Source organism: Sarcophilus harrisii, chromosome 3, assembly GCF_902635505.1.
Source record: "Sarcophilus harrisii chromosome 3, mSarHar1.11, whole genome shotgun sequence".
NCBI lineage: Eukaryota > Metazoa > Chordata > Mammalia > Dasyuromorphia > Dasyuridae > Sarcophilus > Sarcophilus harrisii.
In genome coordinates this window covers 185,018,214-185,032,330 of record NC_045428.1, presented here as the reverse complement: position 1 = coordinate 185,032,330, position 14,117 = coordinate 185,018,214, and positions in this window count along the sequence as shown.

Here is a 14,117-nt window from a genome sequence, read left to right as displayed (position 1 = left end):
AAAATTGGTGGCAATATGCAGGACTTTTTTGGAGGGTAAAGGATAGAGACAGCAAAATCTATTTGGATGTCTCCTGTGTAACAGAGAATAGAGAGAACAGAACTGAAACATAAGAAATTTATGAGTAAACATCTACATGAGTTAGTGACTGAATACAAGGAGTCAAAGAGAATTAAGATGCAAATTCAAAGGTGAAAAAAAGCAAAAAAGTTCACATTGCAAATACAGCTACATTTTTAAAACCATTTTTTTTTTTGCCTATCAAAACAAAGAATTGGCTTCATGTAGTTAATAAGAAGTAATTAATTAGATGTTCAATAGGAAAATAATTTAGCTTTGATTTTGTTGCAGTTCAATCATGTCTAATTCCTGGTGATCCCATTTGAGGTTTTTTTTTTTTTTAGCAAAGACACTAAAGTGGTTTACCATTTTTTTCTCCAGCTCATTTTACAGATGAGAAGCTGAGGGAAACAGAGTTAAGTGACTTGCTCAAGAGCTACTAAGTCTTGAGGCCAGATATGAACTCAACAAAATGAGTCTTCCTGGCTTTAGACTAGGTACCTACCAACTGAGCCACCTTGCTGCATTTTTCTCATTGTTATAGAATATTAAAACAGAAAAAGAGCAAACATGTGTATGGGACCTTCTAATACCAGGAACTGTGTAATGTAATAAAGGTAGGATATAAACTCAGGTTTGAATGTTCTTTCCATTCTGTGTCATCTATATCCCATTCATTTTATGTGGCAACCATTTTGCTAGTATATGTATAACTGAGCTGGAAGGAACATCTGTAGTCCAGAAAATTAAGGGACTCATCTAAGCCACATAGTGAATGTCTGACTGAAGACTAGAAGCCAGATCCTCTGACTTTCTGCTACAAGTTACTTTTTCAGGGCAGTACTAACTCCAGCTGGATGCTGGATTCTTTCCATCAGGCACAATGGATTGCTACAGCACCCCTCCTTCACAAACGTAGTGTCTTGCCTCATTCCCTCTGTTCCTTATTTCCCAGACCCAATCTTACAGAGAGCTGCTACACTGGTGTTATTGAAATTTGGCCTGATGTCTGTCTTTGAATTTTAGAACTTCCAACATTTGGTGTAGAAGTAATGTGAAGTTGAGCTCTATTTCAACCCCAAATACACATCCTTCTCCTTTCCTTCTGCTTCTCCACTCCCCTGCAGAGATCTTTTGCAGCACAGAATGTTATCACAAGTTGGCTATTAATATCTCAGCAAGTTCCTGCAGTTTAGAACTTGGATCTCCGTGGTTTTGGGAGTGTAAATTACATTTTGTTGCAAGCTTGTGGGTCTGATGACCTTACTGTTAGTATATCCAGTCATTGGTTATGAGGAAGGGAATGTTTAAGCTTACTAAGTTAAGCATTATTTCATTGATTTGTTGCATTCTTTTGAATTCCTGGTTTCCTAGATCACGAAGGCAGATGAAGGAGCTTTACTTCGGTACATAATTTCTATCTAGACAAGTCTGTGAGGGTCTGAGGGTCAGAGAAAATGTCTAGCATCCATTTGTTGGTCATGTGACCCAGAAGTCACAAAAAGGAAATCAATAAATTAACAATTTATTTTTATTATTATTAAAGCTTTTTTAATTTTCAAAACATTCAAGTACAATTTATTAAGCACCTATTATGTAATAATCACTTTTCTGGGCTCTGGGTATACAAAGAATAAGATGGAACAATTCCTCCTTCCAAAGAGGAATTGTTTCCTTCTATTGAAGGAGAGAATATGTACATTTGGAGTGATATATATAAAGGGTCCTAATAGAGATTTGGGAAAGGCTTCATTTTGAAAAATAATTGGATCTTGAAAAAAATAAAATTCTCCAAGGCGGAGGTAATGAGGAAATATATTCCAGCAATGGAGGCCAAATAAATACAAAAGAATGAAGTCAGAAAATAGAGTTGTAATGATGAATAGGTCAATGAACAGGTCAATTTAGTTACATTCTAAAGTGCCATAATAAGTGACATATAATGAGGCTGAAAATATGGGTTAAGATTTATTTGTAAGTGACTGTTAACTTTTTGTAACAGAGGAGTTTATGTTCTAGAGGTAATATCTTGATCCCCAAATTAAAGAAGAAGAAGATGGAGTGGGTTAGGTTGTCTTTAGGTAATTGAAAATCTCATTGTATAATCTCTTCATCAACAAAGGCCTATTAAAGCCAATATTGTGGTATTATGACTATATGTTAAGAACATAGCCTCTGAAGAATGAAAATTCAATGGAGAGTTTTTTAAGGGGTATAAAGGAGTTATGACATATAACACAAGAAATTTCAAAGTCCTAAAGTCTAGGATGTTTAGAGAAATATATAAACCTCAAAGTAGATAGACTTGTCTATGTAGTGAGAAATTGAGATAGCAACTGGACTGTGCTCTACTGCTCTTCTCAATATGTGGAGAGAAAGAGAGGAAGACATAAGAGTACTGGACTAACTCATTGGTGAACTTATAAAAGGACATGGATAAGAGACACACATCATGAGCAGATATGGATGGGTGGATTATGATCTGCATTGTTGAATTATAAAGATATTTACTTCTAAGGGAAAGAAATAAATTCAGTTGTAGATATAGCAAGTTTGAGATAGCAGTAGACCATTTAAGAAAAAAAAATGTCCTCAATAGCTAGAGATCTAAGACTAAGTTTATAGTAGAGAAAACACTCAATAAATAACTTGTCCATCCATTTCTTAGAGGTTAGAGAAATTAAGGTTAAAATTTTAATTTGGTTGGAATTGAGAGAATCAATGAAAAAAATAGGCTAGAAAACTTGTATTGGGAGAGAGAAAAGATATGGGAATGGATGAAGATGAGACTTGGTGAATACCTTTTTAGTAGAGCTGGAGAAGAAAAAGAAAAAAGTAGGGGAAAAAAAGCAGATGAATAGCAAGAAGAAAATGTATAAGCAGAGCTACAGAATTTGGCCAAAATGTTTCCAGACAGAGTTATCATGCACAAGTTTTCATTTATGTTTGATTTAGAAATAGAAAATGAATATGAGTGCATTATTGTTGTTAAAGAAGAACAAATATGTGTGTGTATTATTAAATATAGTCCTTTAATAAGAGAAATGTTATGTATATCTAACTATCAGAGAGAGACAACAGTATAATAGACATAGTTCTGGACTTAGAGTCAAGCAAATCTTAGTTCAAATTCTTCCTCAAAGCTACTATCTGAGTGACTAGGGCAAGTCCCTTAATCTCTATCTGCATCAGGATCCTTATGGGGATAGCCATAGCACTTCCCTCCCAGCTTTTGTGAGGATGAAATATGATAATATTTGTAAATCACATGACAAAGCTTAAAGTTTTATGAGTACTATTTATTATTGTTATTATTATTATCTTTTTCATTATAATGCCATCATCATTGGTGGTGGTGCTATTGTTTGCTGCATTATCACACAGTTTTCCCTCACCCTACTTTTCTCTCTCAATCTCTTACACACAAAATAGAATTTAAAAACAAATTTTAAAAGCAACAACATAAAACGAAGCACGCAAAAAGTAAAATCTTAATCTTGGGTCTTGACATATTTGCTGTACTTTTCTTCCTTTTAAAGGCGATAATGTTTTGCTACTTTATTTAAAACATTTGTAAAAACTGCTGTGGCATCATCAATATTATGCAAATGAATTTCTCATGTGTGTATGAATCTTGTTTTCATTTTTATTGTTCTGTTTATAGTATAAGTTAGCAAAAAAAAAAAAATCCATTAAAATGAATTGCACAACCACTTTGATCCTGAAACTTAAAACTCTCCCTTTTCTACCCATGCTGACAGGCAAAGCTGGAATTCTGTTACAGTTTCTTTTAGGGGATAAAAGGGATCAAAAAGGATAAAAGCAGATTCCCAATTCAGAAACATACAAATCAATGACAGAGTAGGAATTAGTTGCTTCTTCAAAGGTAGGAGCACAGTTATGTTCAGCGGTGTGGTGAACAGATCTTTTATTTTAGTGGTTTGAAAATAGATTCCATTCATTTCTGTGGGAAACCTAGAAGATCCATTTCTGATAGCAAGAAACTAAAGCTCACATCAAAGCATTTTTAAGGTAAAAACTTTTTTTTCAAAGTAAAAACAAAAAAAGAGACAAAAAGAAAGCAAAAAACCTCCATACTTTTTTCATTGTTAACTAATAGAATTATCCAAAACATCAAGATGATATGGAGTTATCAAGAGACTGCATTTACATTGATTTTAGCCACTGCATATATTTGTTCACAGAGGCAACTGTTCCCTTTTCCCTTTCCCAGTAGCCACTGTAAGACTACTCTTTCCCATATACTTTGCACAAGAGGGTAAGAGAATATGCATGAGTACAGAATAAATATAGTCAGAGTCTGCCTCTAGGAATTTCATCTTATTCAAATTTCCTAAATCCATTTTGTGACATTGGGTTAGGACCATATGCAAAAACACTAATAAAAGATTGAAACGTGTCATATCTTATATGCACATAATCAAGGAATTCTTCTCAAGACACTTCTCAAGACACTAAAAAAAAAAAGTAATAATCAAGAAAAGAAGTTCAATTTCTTTATTAGACAAATTTGATTTTTACTATGGTTGTTTTGGTTATGGGGACAAGCATTTATATTTAGTAGGGAAAATTGAATTTGATCATTATATTGTTATGTCACAGTTCCCTTTTAATATCCTGACCTAGTTTCCCCATTGTCCTATTTAGTTACTCTGCCTCAGGTTATAACCTTTCCCTCTTAATGTTGATGAGATAAAAGTTTTATATCTTTAGGCTGTAATCATTCCTTCTTAATGTTTGACAGGATAAAGGTCTATCCATTTTAGACATCATTAGAATATCAGTAACCTCTCCAGTACCTCCCTCCATTGTGTCATCCTAGGTGCCTCCCCCCATTAGGTTATCCCCATCCAGGTACCTCTCCCATTATGTCATTATTTTTGTTATCCTATAAAAATCTTGCTGTCCCCATACTCCGGGCTGGATTCTTTGAGATGACAGTCTCATTCAGCCCTGGGACCAACCATGGATCCATTTGGTTCTGGTATACCTCTCCATTTAATGAACTATTAAATTGGTCTCTAATCTCTGTTGTTCAGTTTCTCCAGCATTACAACATATTAAAAACCACATTTATTTATGCTGAATTAAGAAAACTGCTAATTGAACAAATAATACAGTAAAAGAAGTTTTTCAATTAATATAAAAAAAAGTATCTAAATATATATTCATCACTTACTTTCACAGCTACCTTTAAATTTCCTTTGCCTGGAGCCATGATATCTTTTGCTACACCTTCAAAAACTTCCCCAAAAGCTCCACTTCCAAGGAAGTTTATCAAGGTAAGTTGATCTCTGTGAAAAATGGGAAAAGACTCCAATTCTAACTGTGTGGGCAGGTAGCTGTGAATATTTAGAGATTTATTCATCAATATCAGCATTTGACAAATTGAAAAGATTCATTTCAACAAGTGTTAAAAAATACTCTGCAGTAGACCTTAGAGCTATGTTATGTAATGGCTATGCAAAGATAATTTGATTTCAAGATTACATTCAACTGACAATTTTCTGTTCAACAGAAAAACAAATATAATATATTTTGGGGAATGATAAAGCAGGAACTATTAGGACAATTAGGAAAAGTTTCCCAAAGGTGGCAATATTGAGTTAAGACTTAAAGGAAGATGAGAATTCTAATAGAGGTGAGGAAGAAATACTTTCTAGGCACAGGGATAACCTGTGGAAAAGCAAAGAAATGGGTAATGGAATGCTGGATTCAAGGAATACTATGGTTCAAAGTAATTTTAAAGATAACTAATAAATTATATATGAGGAGATTGTGGGTGAAGTACCAAGAAGGAACATAAATGTTCAAATACTCATGACTCGAGCATTTTATTACTCACAGATATATGACACCCTGTCCCTATATGGATGCAGAAGTGGGAGAATGGGCATTCTGTAGTATATATTACCTAATACCCAAACTTAAATCTTCTGCTGTCTATGCCCTTTTTAAATTATTCCTGGGCAGTAGAAGTCCTTGTTGTTCAAAGGGACTGACTAGCATTGTAATCAGAAAAATTTGTTAATTTTTCAAAAGTAGATTAGATGAAGTTTACTAAATTATCATAAATCAGGAGAGCTTTGCTTTCCTTGCTTAAATGAAGTTGACTGAACAAATATTGCATATATATAGTAATTTCCCAGTATATAGATAAATCTATCAGTGGTCAAATATGGTCACTTCTGTACATTAAAATATATCCATAGGCCATTCTCATAATATAATTTTATTTTCATTTTTACATTATTGACAATATTATACTTCATTAATATCCAACATTTTTACAGTCATAATTTCATAAGCATTTAAGTTGACAAGTTTCCCCTTTTTCCTGCCAACTACTAGGTAATCCTGTCAAAATGCTGGGGAAGGTAGGCCTCATTTTATGCTTAAAAAAATAAATTGTACATCTATAATATATTTAAAATCTCATAAAAACATTAAGATAAATTAATATGGTGGCACACTTTATATCTGAAACCAGAGAAATAACTGATTTAGGTACTAAAAGTAGAGGTAGACCATGTAAAGGTGAGATTAGGAATCAGATTTAAATAGAAGTCTTACAAGTGAAAGAAGCTTTGCTCTCCCTAATAGCTAAGAATAAAGAAAAAGATATACTATGTTTAGGAATGGTTTAGACTAACAGAATTTTATGATAAGACTTAAATCGTTAGCATTGGTTTGATTTATGTGTTCCATAGAAAGAAACAAAGATCATAGATTTCAGATTTCAGGAATATAATTTCGTGTTGAAATTTAATAAATTCCTTTGGGTGTATTTTCAGATCATACTAACAGAACTAATCCTATTATGACAATACACAAAAGAAATCCAATGAATATAACAAAAAATAAGTCATTCAGCATATTAAGAAAGATGGGAAAGACATATTTAAATATATTTCTCAGAGGCTTTCTTCTTAAACAAGAAAATTAAAAACATTTACCTGAATGAATACCAAACATCATTTTGGATAACAGCAGTATGCATTCCTCGAATATGTGCCAGTTCTAAATCTGGATGATAATTCACAGGAAAAGTAGATGTATTGCCCCTTTGTTTATTCTTATGCAGTCTGCATCCTTGAAAAGAATGAATACAGGATTAATGTGACCTACTTTTCAATTTGGTTGTTCTGGATTTTTTTATCTTCAGCTAAAATCTATAAAAATACTAAGAGCAAAACATGTTCAAAAACATTCCAAACTAAAGGAAATCACCAATTGGTGAACAAGGATGAGTTACGAAAAGTCAACACTGTCAGCATTAAAGATCCAATTTCTTTTTTTTTTCTGGGATAATGATTTGAATTTTAATTTTCTGTGCATGAGAAATACAGGGATTATTTTGGAAGATCTCACACTCCTGAAAGTAAAAGTGGCTATTTATAAGAACAAGGGAATGAAAATTATTAACATTAATATCCTTGCATACATTTATTAACTGTGGGTGTCAAAATTAAATAAATATTTGTGATTGATTCTGAAGCTGATTAGTACTGTAGATGGTATAGTAATAAGCCACAATGTAGGACAAAAATTCAATAATTTAAAAGTAGTTTGCCATATATTAAAATGAACATGAAGACGTGAAAAGTGAAACCAGGAAGCATTTAAGTTCCCATGTGCTAAACACTGGGAATATGATCAATTAAAAGGGGAGGCCAGAAGAGACAAACAAACAACAAGGACAACAAATACAATGTCTGTTTTCATGGAGCTCATTGTTTGAGGAGAAAAAAAAAACCCCACAAAATTTTATTTAAATAAAATATATCACAGATGACTGATGGAGAGGAAAAAAAAATCAATTTGTTAACACCTTGAAGATTAAAACATCTCAATCTATACTCTTCAGTATTTTATACAGAACAATTCCTACCTGGTTAACATAATTTCTTTCTATTTCAGATGAGAAAAATGTATAGATATACATTTACTCTCTTGATATTAACAAGGTCTTTGATTCTACTTTTTTGTGATACATTAGTAAATTGGGAAGGGGAGAAAGGTGGTCTAGATTATACAGCTATTAGATATGTGTACAAAGGCCTTGTTTACCTAAAGTCAAAATCTGGATTAAAAATACAAAAACTCAGCCAGTTGTCCAGATATTTTTCATAGATTATGCCAAACACCTCAATATTTGGAAACATTACTAACTAAAATTTCCATTTTCATTTAGGTATTTGGCAAAATGCAAGCACATCTAAAGAGTGCTTATTATTGGTTGTGTGGGGTGGTAGGGAAAGGAAAGAAAGAAGTCTCAAGGGGCATATGACTTGGGCCTGGTGGCTAAACGAGAGTATCAAAGTGTTCACCTCTGTTTTAATGCTGTTTCAGCAGGGAGACTGCTGATCTATCACTACTCTATCAGCAATCCTCTAGTGGGACAAGAAAAAGATGAATACTGAGTTTGCATTGGCTGTAGGCTTGAAAATGAATAACAAGAAGTGGAAATTAAACTTTTTACTTACTCTCCATACAAAAGGAGAGTATAGGTCAGCTGCAAACTCAGTGCTAGGGGGAAAAAAGGCCATTGTTGGCATGATGAAGAATACAGAATGATACTAAAGTGACTATTATGCCAAAGACATAAACATGATTTAGCAGGAATTTCTTGAAGCTGCCAATCCTGATATAATGCTACAGACAGCATAGACACACACACAGACACAATACATACATACTCTTCAAAATTTGTAAACCTTAAAACTAATTTTAATTTTGTAATTAAGAGAGAAAAGGAGCTTGGGAAAATGGATAGAGAGAATTGACTCTAGAGTAAAGAAGATCTGGGTTCAAGTTCTGCTTGAAAGATTCAATGTACAACTATGGGCAAGTGGCAAACTCTCAGTACAACAGGCATTTCTTTAAAACTATGAATTACATGTGAATCCCCAATGCATATCATAGAGGAAATTTCCATTGCTGGAACTATTTATATAGACAAAATTCATAGTTCTGCCATTTCTGCTCCCTCAAAAAAAATTGAACTATAAAACAAAATTAGTGTGATGTATATCTACCCAACTCCCCATTACATTTACCATAGATTGGAACTTTATTAGAAATATTCCCAATTTTAAACTTTAAAATTTGAGAGAAAACACAGAGACAGCAACAGAGAGAGGGAAAAAAACACAGAGAAGGATAGAGAGAGGAAGTGAGGGAGGGAAGGGGAAGGAAGGAGGGAAAGAGACAGAGAGAAAGAGAAAGAGAGTAGGAAGGAAGGAAGGAAGAAAGGAAGTTGTATATATATATATATATATATATATATATATGATCCAAGTTGTGTATATATATATATATATATATATATAATCCAAGTTATATATATATATATATATATATATATATATATATGATCCAAATTGTATATATATATGTATATATAATCCAAGTTTTATATATATATATATATATATATATATATATGATCCAACTTCCTTCCTTCCTTCCTTCTCACTCTCTCTCTCTTTCTCTCTCTCTCTTTCCCTCCTTCCTTCCCCTTCCCTCCCTTCCTCTCTCTGTCCTTCTCTGTGTTTTTATCCCTCTCTCTCTTGCTGTCTCTGTGTTTTCTCTCAAATTTTAAAGTTTAAAATTGGGAATATTTCTAATAAAGTTCCAATACATATATCTGAAACTGGTACAAAGATAAGAAAAGAAAATAAGACACTGGTAGAACTGTTAAGTAAACCAAGATTATTATTTGGTCCAGAAAGAGAAATAGAAGAAGAAATTAATGCTCTTTCAGAAAATGGTAATGAATTATTTTCATTCCCTATTCATGATCAAATAAGGAGTACAACTACAACATAAGTGATTTACACAAAAATATATTAGAAATAACACTTTGAACCCCCCAAAGAACATAGTGAGTGAACAGACTCAGGATAAGTGAAAAAAAATTAAACTTTTAATTAAGGAGTGGGTGTGAAAATTCCATATGAGTTTACACATGTACTTCATAGGTATCAGACAACAGTTATATCTTGTAATCCCATCCTAACTCCACTTTCTCCTCCTTCTCAGAGCTTCTGTTGGAGGAGATCCTTCAGAAGTCTCACTATCATTCTATTCCTACTATATACACTCCTTGATATGTCCATGTTCAAAGATGGTAATTAATCCAGCATTCAATTAATATGCATGAGGTTCATTAAGCATGTGTGCTTGCAAAAAGCTTGTGTCTGGTCACTAACTCCAGCTGGTTTTAGCCATTTTTAAACCTGGGCCCCTTTATCAGAAACTTTATGTTTGGCCAATATTTTGACTCACAAGGTGATTGGTCAGAGATAACTTAATGGAATGGTTCACCTTTCTCTTCATCCTGAATTTGTGTTTAAATAAAGTCTTTATTTTACCACAAGCACTACTGCTGACCAAGATAGTATAGACCACAGATTTGACTCCTCTTCTAGTTCCTTATTTTTATAGCCAAGTCATAATATCTGTGGAAACAGAGCATTATTCTCCCAATATTTCTCACACAGCACAATTTCTTGAAAGTGAAGGTAGTATGTATTAAAATGTAATTACAGAATTCTCTTCTTTAGCAATCTTTAAAAACAAATCAGATTTCACATTTCTAGTTTAGCTTATGGGTGCTAATGGCTGAAGACAAGTGTAGAATGTAATTGATTTTTCAAGATATACTCAAACTAAAGTGTATGATAAACTAAAAAAGATGTTCATTTAAAAGGCTTTAAAATGTGTTTATATTCTTCTGTAATAATTGTGTAATCCACAGAGCTATACAATAAAAAAGTATTATATATGCATGTACATATATAATATATTTTATTGGGTATACATATCTATATCAATATCTCATAACATTTACATTTCATTTTAAAAGCCTCTTGACATCACTTTAATGAGCATACCAGGGTATTTTGATGATGAGTAATTGGGAGAGTTCACCTACTAAAAGGCCATGGGTTTATCCACCAGTTGCATAAAATATAACTTAATATTTAAATTTTTAACAGAATATATATTAGCATAATTAAAATGCAGACATTTAAGATGCAATTACCCAGTAATAGATTGGCTTTTGCACCTATAATGCTATTTTACTTAAAACATATTAAGATTGTAGAGTCATAAATATCTATAAATTATACCTACTTAAAACATATTAAGATTGTAGAGTCATAAATATCTATAAATTATACCTACCATATATTTCTAATGAGATGTAAAGTACAAAAGAGACAATTGCTGCAGAAATAGGACCAAACATAAGTAGGATAAAGTTTTCTTGAGAATCTGTTGGATATAAAGAAAAATTCCCTTAATAAATTATATTTTCTCAATTATAAATGAATAAGAGATGAATCTAAAAGTTTACATTAATATGCATTCCCTAACCTAGCTTATGCTTTTCTGTTTGTCCATTTTTTTCATGAGAGAATCATGGGGTACTGGTGAAAGTTCTTTAAATCTTTAACTTTTACCATTATTAAATTAAGATGATGATGATGATGATGGTTCATTTCTAATATTCTGTTAGCACTTTTGGGTACTTTATTTCCAGTAATAGCACATCAGCAATTCATGATCAAGTACTGTAGAATTTTAATACACACTATTCGTATTAACATACACTTTGAACAATTCTAAGAATATTATAACTGGACCGTTTCTCTATTATATACATATTTCAAAAGCTCTTCTCTACTTTTTGCGCCACCTTTTACTCTCAGCATATGTGAATTCAACTGATTAAATACAAATTAAACTTTTTTTTATCATATTCTAAAGGGTCTATATAAAGTTAGGGAAATTGCTCTATATAAGTGAGCCATTAATAAAAAGAGGATCAATATGTTACTAAAGTTACATATTAATCCAAATCTCTTACCATTGTGAAACAAGACAAAATCTTTACTGATATCCCTGAAATTTCCTGCCCCAAGGCTATTTACTGCAGCAACTTGGAAATGGTATATTCTTTGGAGATCTCCATAATACCAAGTGAAAGACACAGGTGTTGCAGGGACCTTGATGTACAGTTATCCAAATATTTGAGTTATTGGTCTGAGACAATGTATCATTCTGTAAGGATCTAAGAGGAAAAAATGACTTTGGAAATATGCTATGAATATATCTTAAAATATTGATCTAGATTAAATATGCATGTGTAATATATGCATGTATATACATACATGAATATAGATTCAAGCATATCTATGTATATAACACATATCAGTACACTGGGAATACAATGACCAATACAATATAGTTCTTATCTTACAGGTACTTTTATTTTATATTCCAATTAAAATAATATTTCAAATTCAATTAGTATTGCTAATTTAATGGAAATTATTGTTTAAAATAAAAATTATGTAAATATGCAAGCAAAAATAGCAACTTCATGAAACTTCATAAAATTAGTATTATAGTAGGAAGGAAAAAAAATCTGTTTAATGTAATAATAATATAAATGTATATATTTTCAAGTTCAATTTAAGTTCAATCAATGGTTAAATGATAAGGATGTCTGACTTTTTATTAATAAAATAGAGCAATTAAATCTTTTCCTAGCTAAGTGAAGATAGGAAAATTCCCCATACTACCATATGAACCAGAGATGTTTCTAGAACTAAACCTTAGAGATTTCTTATTGCTTTGAGAAGACTGCTCACAGAAAGATGAAGTGATGTTATAAAGGCTATACAGTAACAAAATATTTTATTAATAAGAAATATATATATCTATATGCACATATATACACACATATTTATGTATACATTTATATATATGTGTGTTTAGGTATATGTACAAATATGTATATGTGTGTGTTTGTATACCCACTAGCGTAGTATTTTGGCTTAAAGCAAATAAGAGTAAGCAAAGTTAAGATATAATTCTGCTCTCTTTATTACTTATCTAGTAATGCACCAGATTAACGACATCGAGGTAACAGATTAATATATAGTATTTTTGTAAGGAAAAAAAAAGAAAGCTTCTTACATAAATTGAGGTTTGGGAGAAGTTGGAAAAAAACACCTTTAGATGAAAGAGAACTAATTTTTATACCAATTTTGCAAATACTTCAGTGCCAAGTTAATATGCAGGAATTTCAAAATAATGGATCCCTAACAATGGCAACATATTATAGAGCATATAATAACCTAAGTTGTGATGGTGCTAATTTAGGACTTCAGGCTTCCCATTTAGGGAAGAAAATATAGTGTGGTTAAATTTTCCTTTCAGTGAAGTTAAATATATCCTTTGAATTTATGCAGTAGTGTGCTGATAAATATTAATAATTGGCCTTCTGAAAAGAAGTCACACTTTTAAGTTTAATCTTCATTACTAACACTTTGTCTATCACTTTCTCTAGTCTAGGCAATCAACAAAACAAATAAACCCAGGCCTAATTTGTAGTGGTTTCCAATTCCCATTGCATTAATTCTCACACCGGCCACTTAATAATAGCTTTCTGGACTTCCACCTATTTGGCTTCAGCATGTCTCTTGATTTATATTTATATGATAACACAACAACCATTCAAAAAGTTAATGTCTCAATCAACAAACTGGATTGTTAGTTTGTGCAGTGTAAAACAACCTGATTTTTTTCCCCCATTAACTATTCCATTTGGAATGCTATAGGTATCATCTGATTTCAGCAGACATTTATTGAACACTTATTGAGTGAAAAGCACTTTCCTGAGATCTAGGAGCTATTACTCACAATCTACATGAATTTCAATCTAATATTGACCCTCTAGTTTTTTAATAATTATTTTTCATATACTTCACAGGAAAAAAAAAAAGAACTTTCAAAGTCTTAGGAGAGTTTTAGCATCCTCAGCACATCTCCATGTCAAGTTCCTTCTTTGGTTCCAGCATGAAATACATGTTAATGGGCCATACAATTTAAAAGAGCTTGACTCTATTCTAAGGAAATAAAAGTAATATCTAATTAACTGTTGCTAAGGATTTTATTTTGTTTTGTAAAGGGGTATGGCAGGTGGGGCTGTCAGAGGGGAAAAAAATATCTGTTTTGAG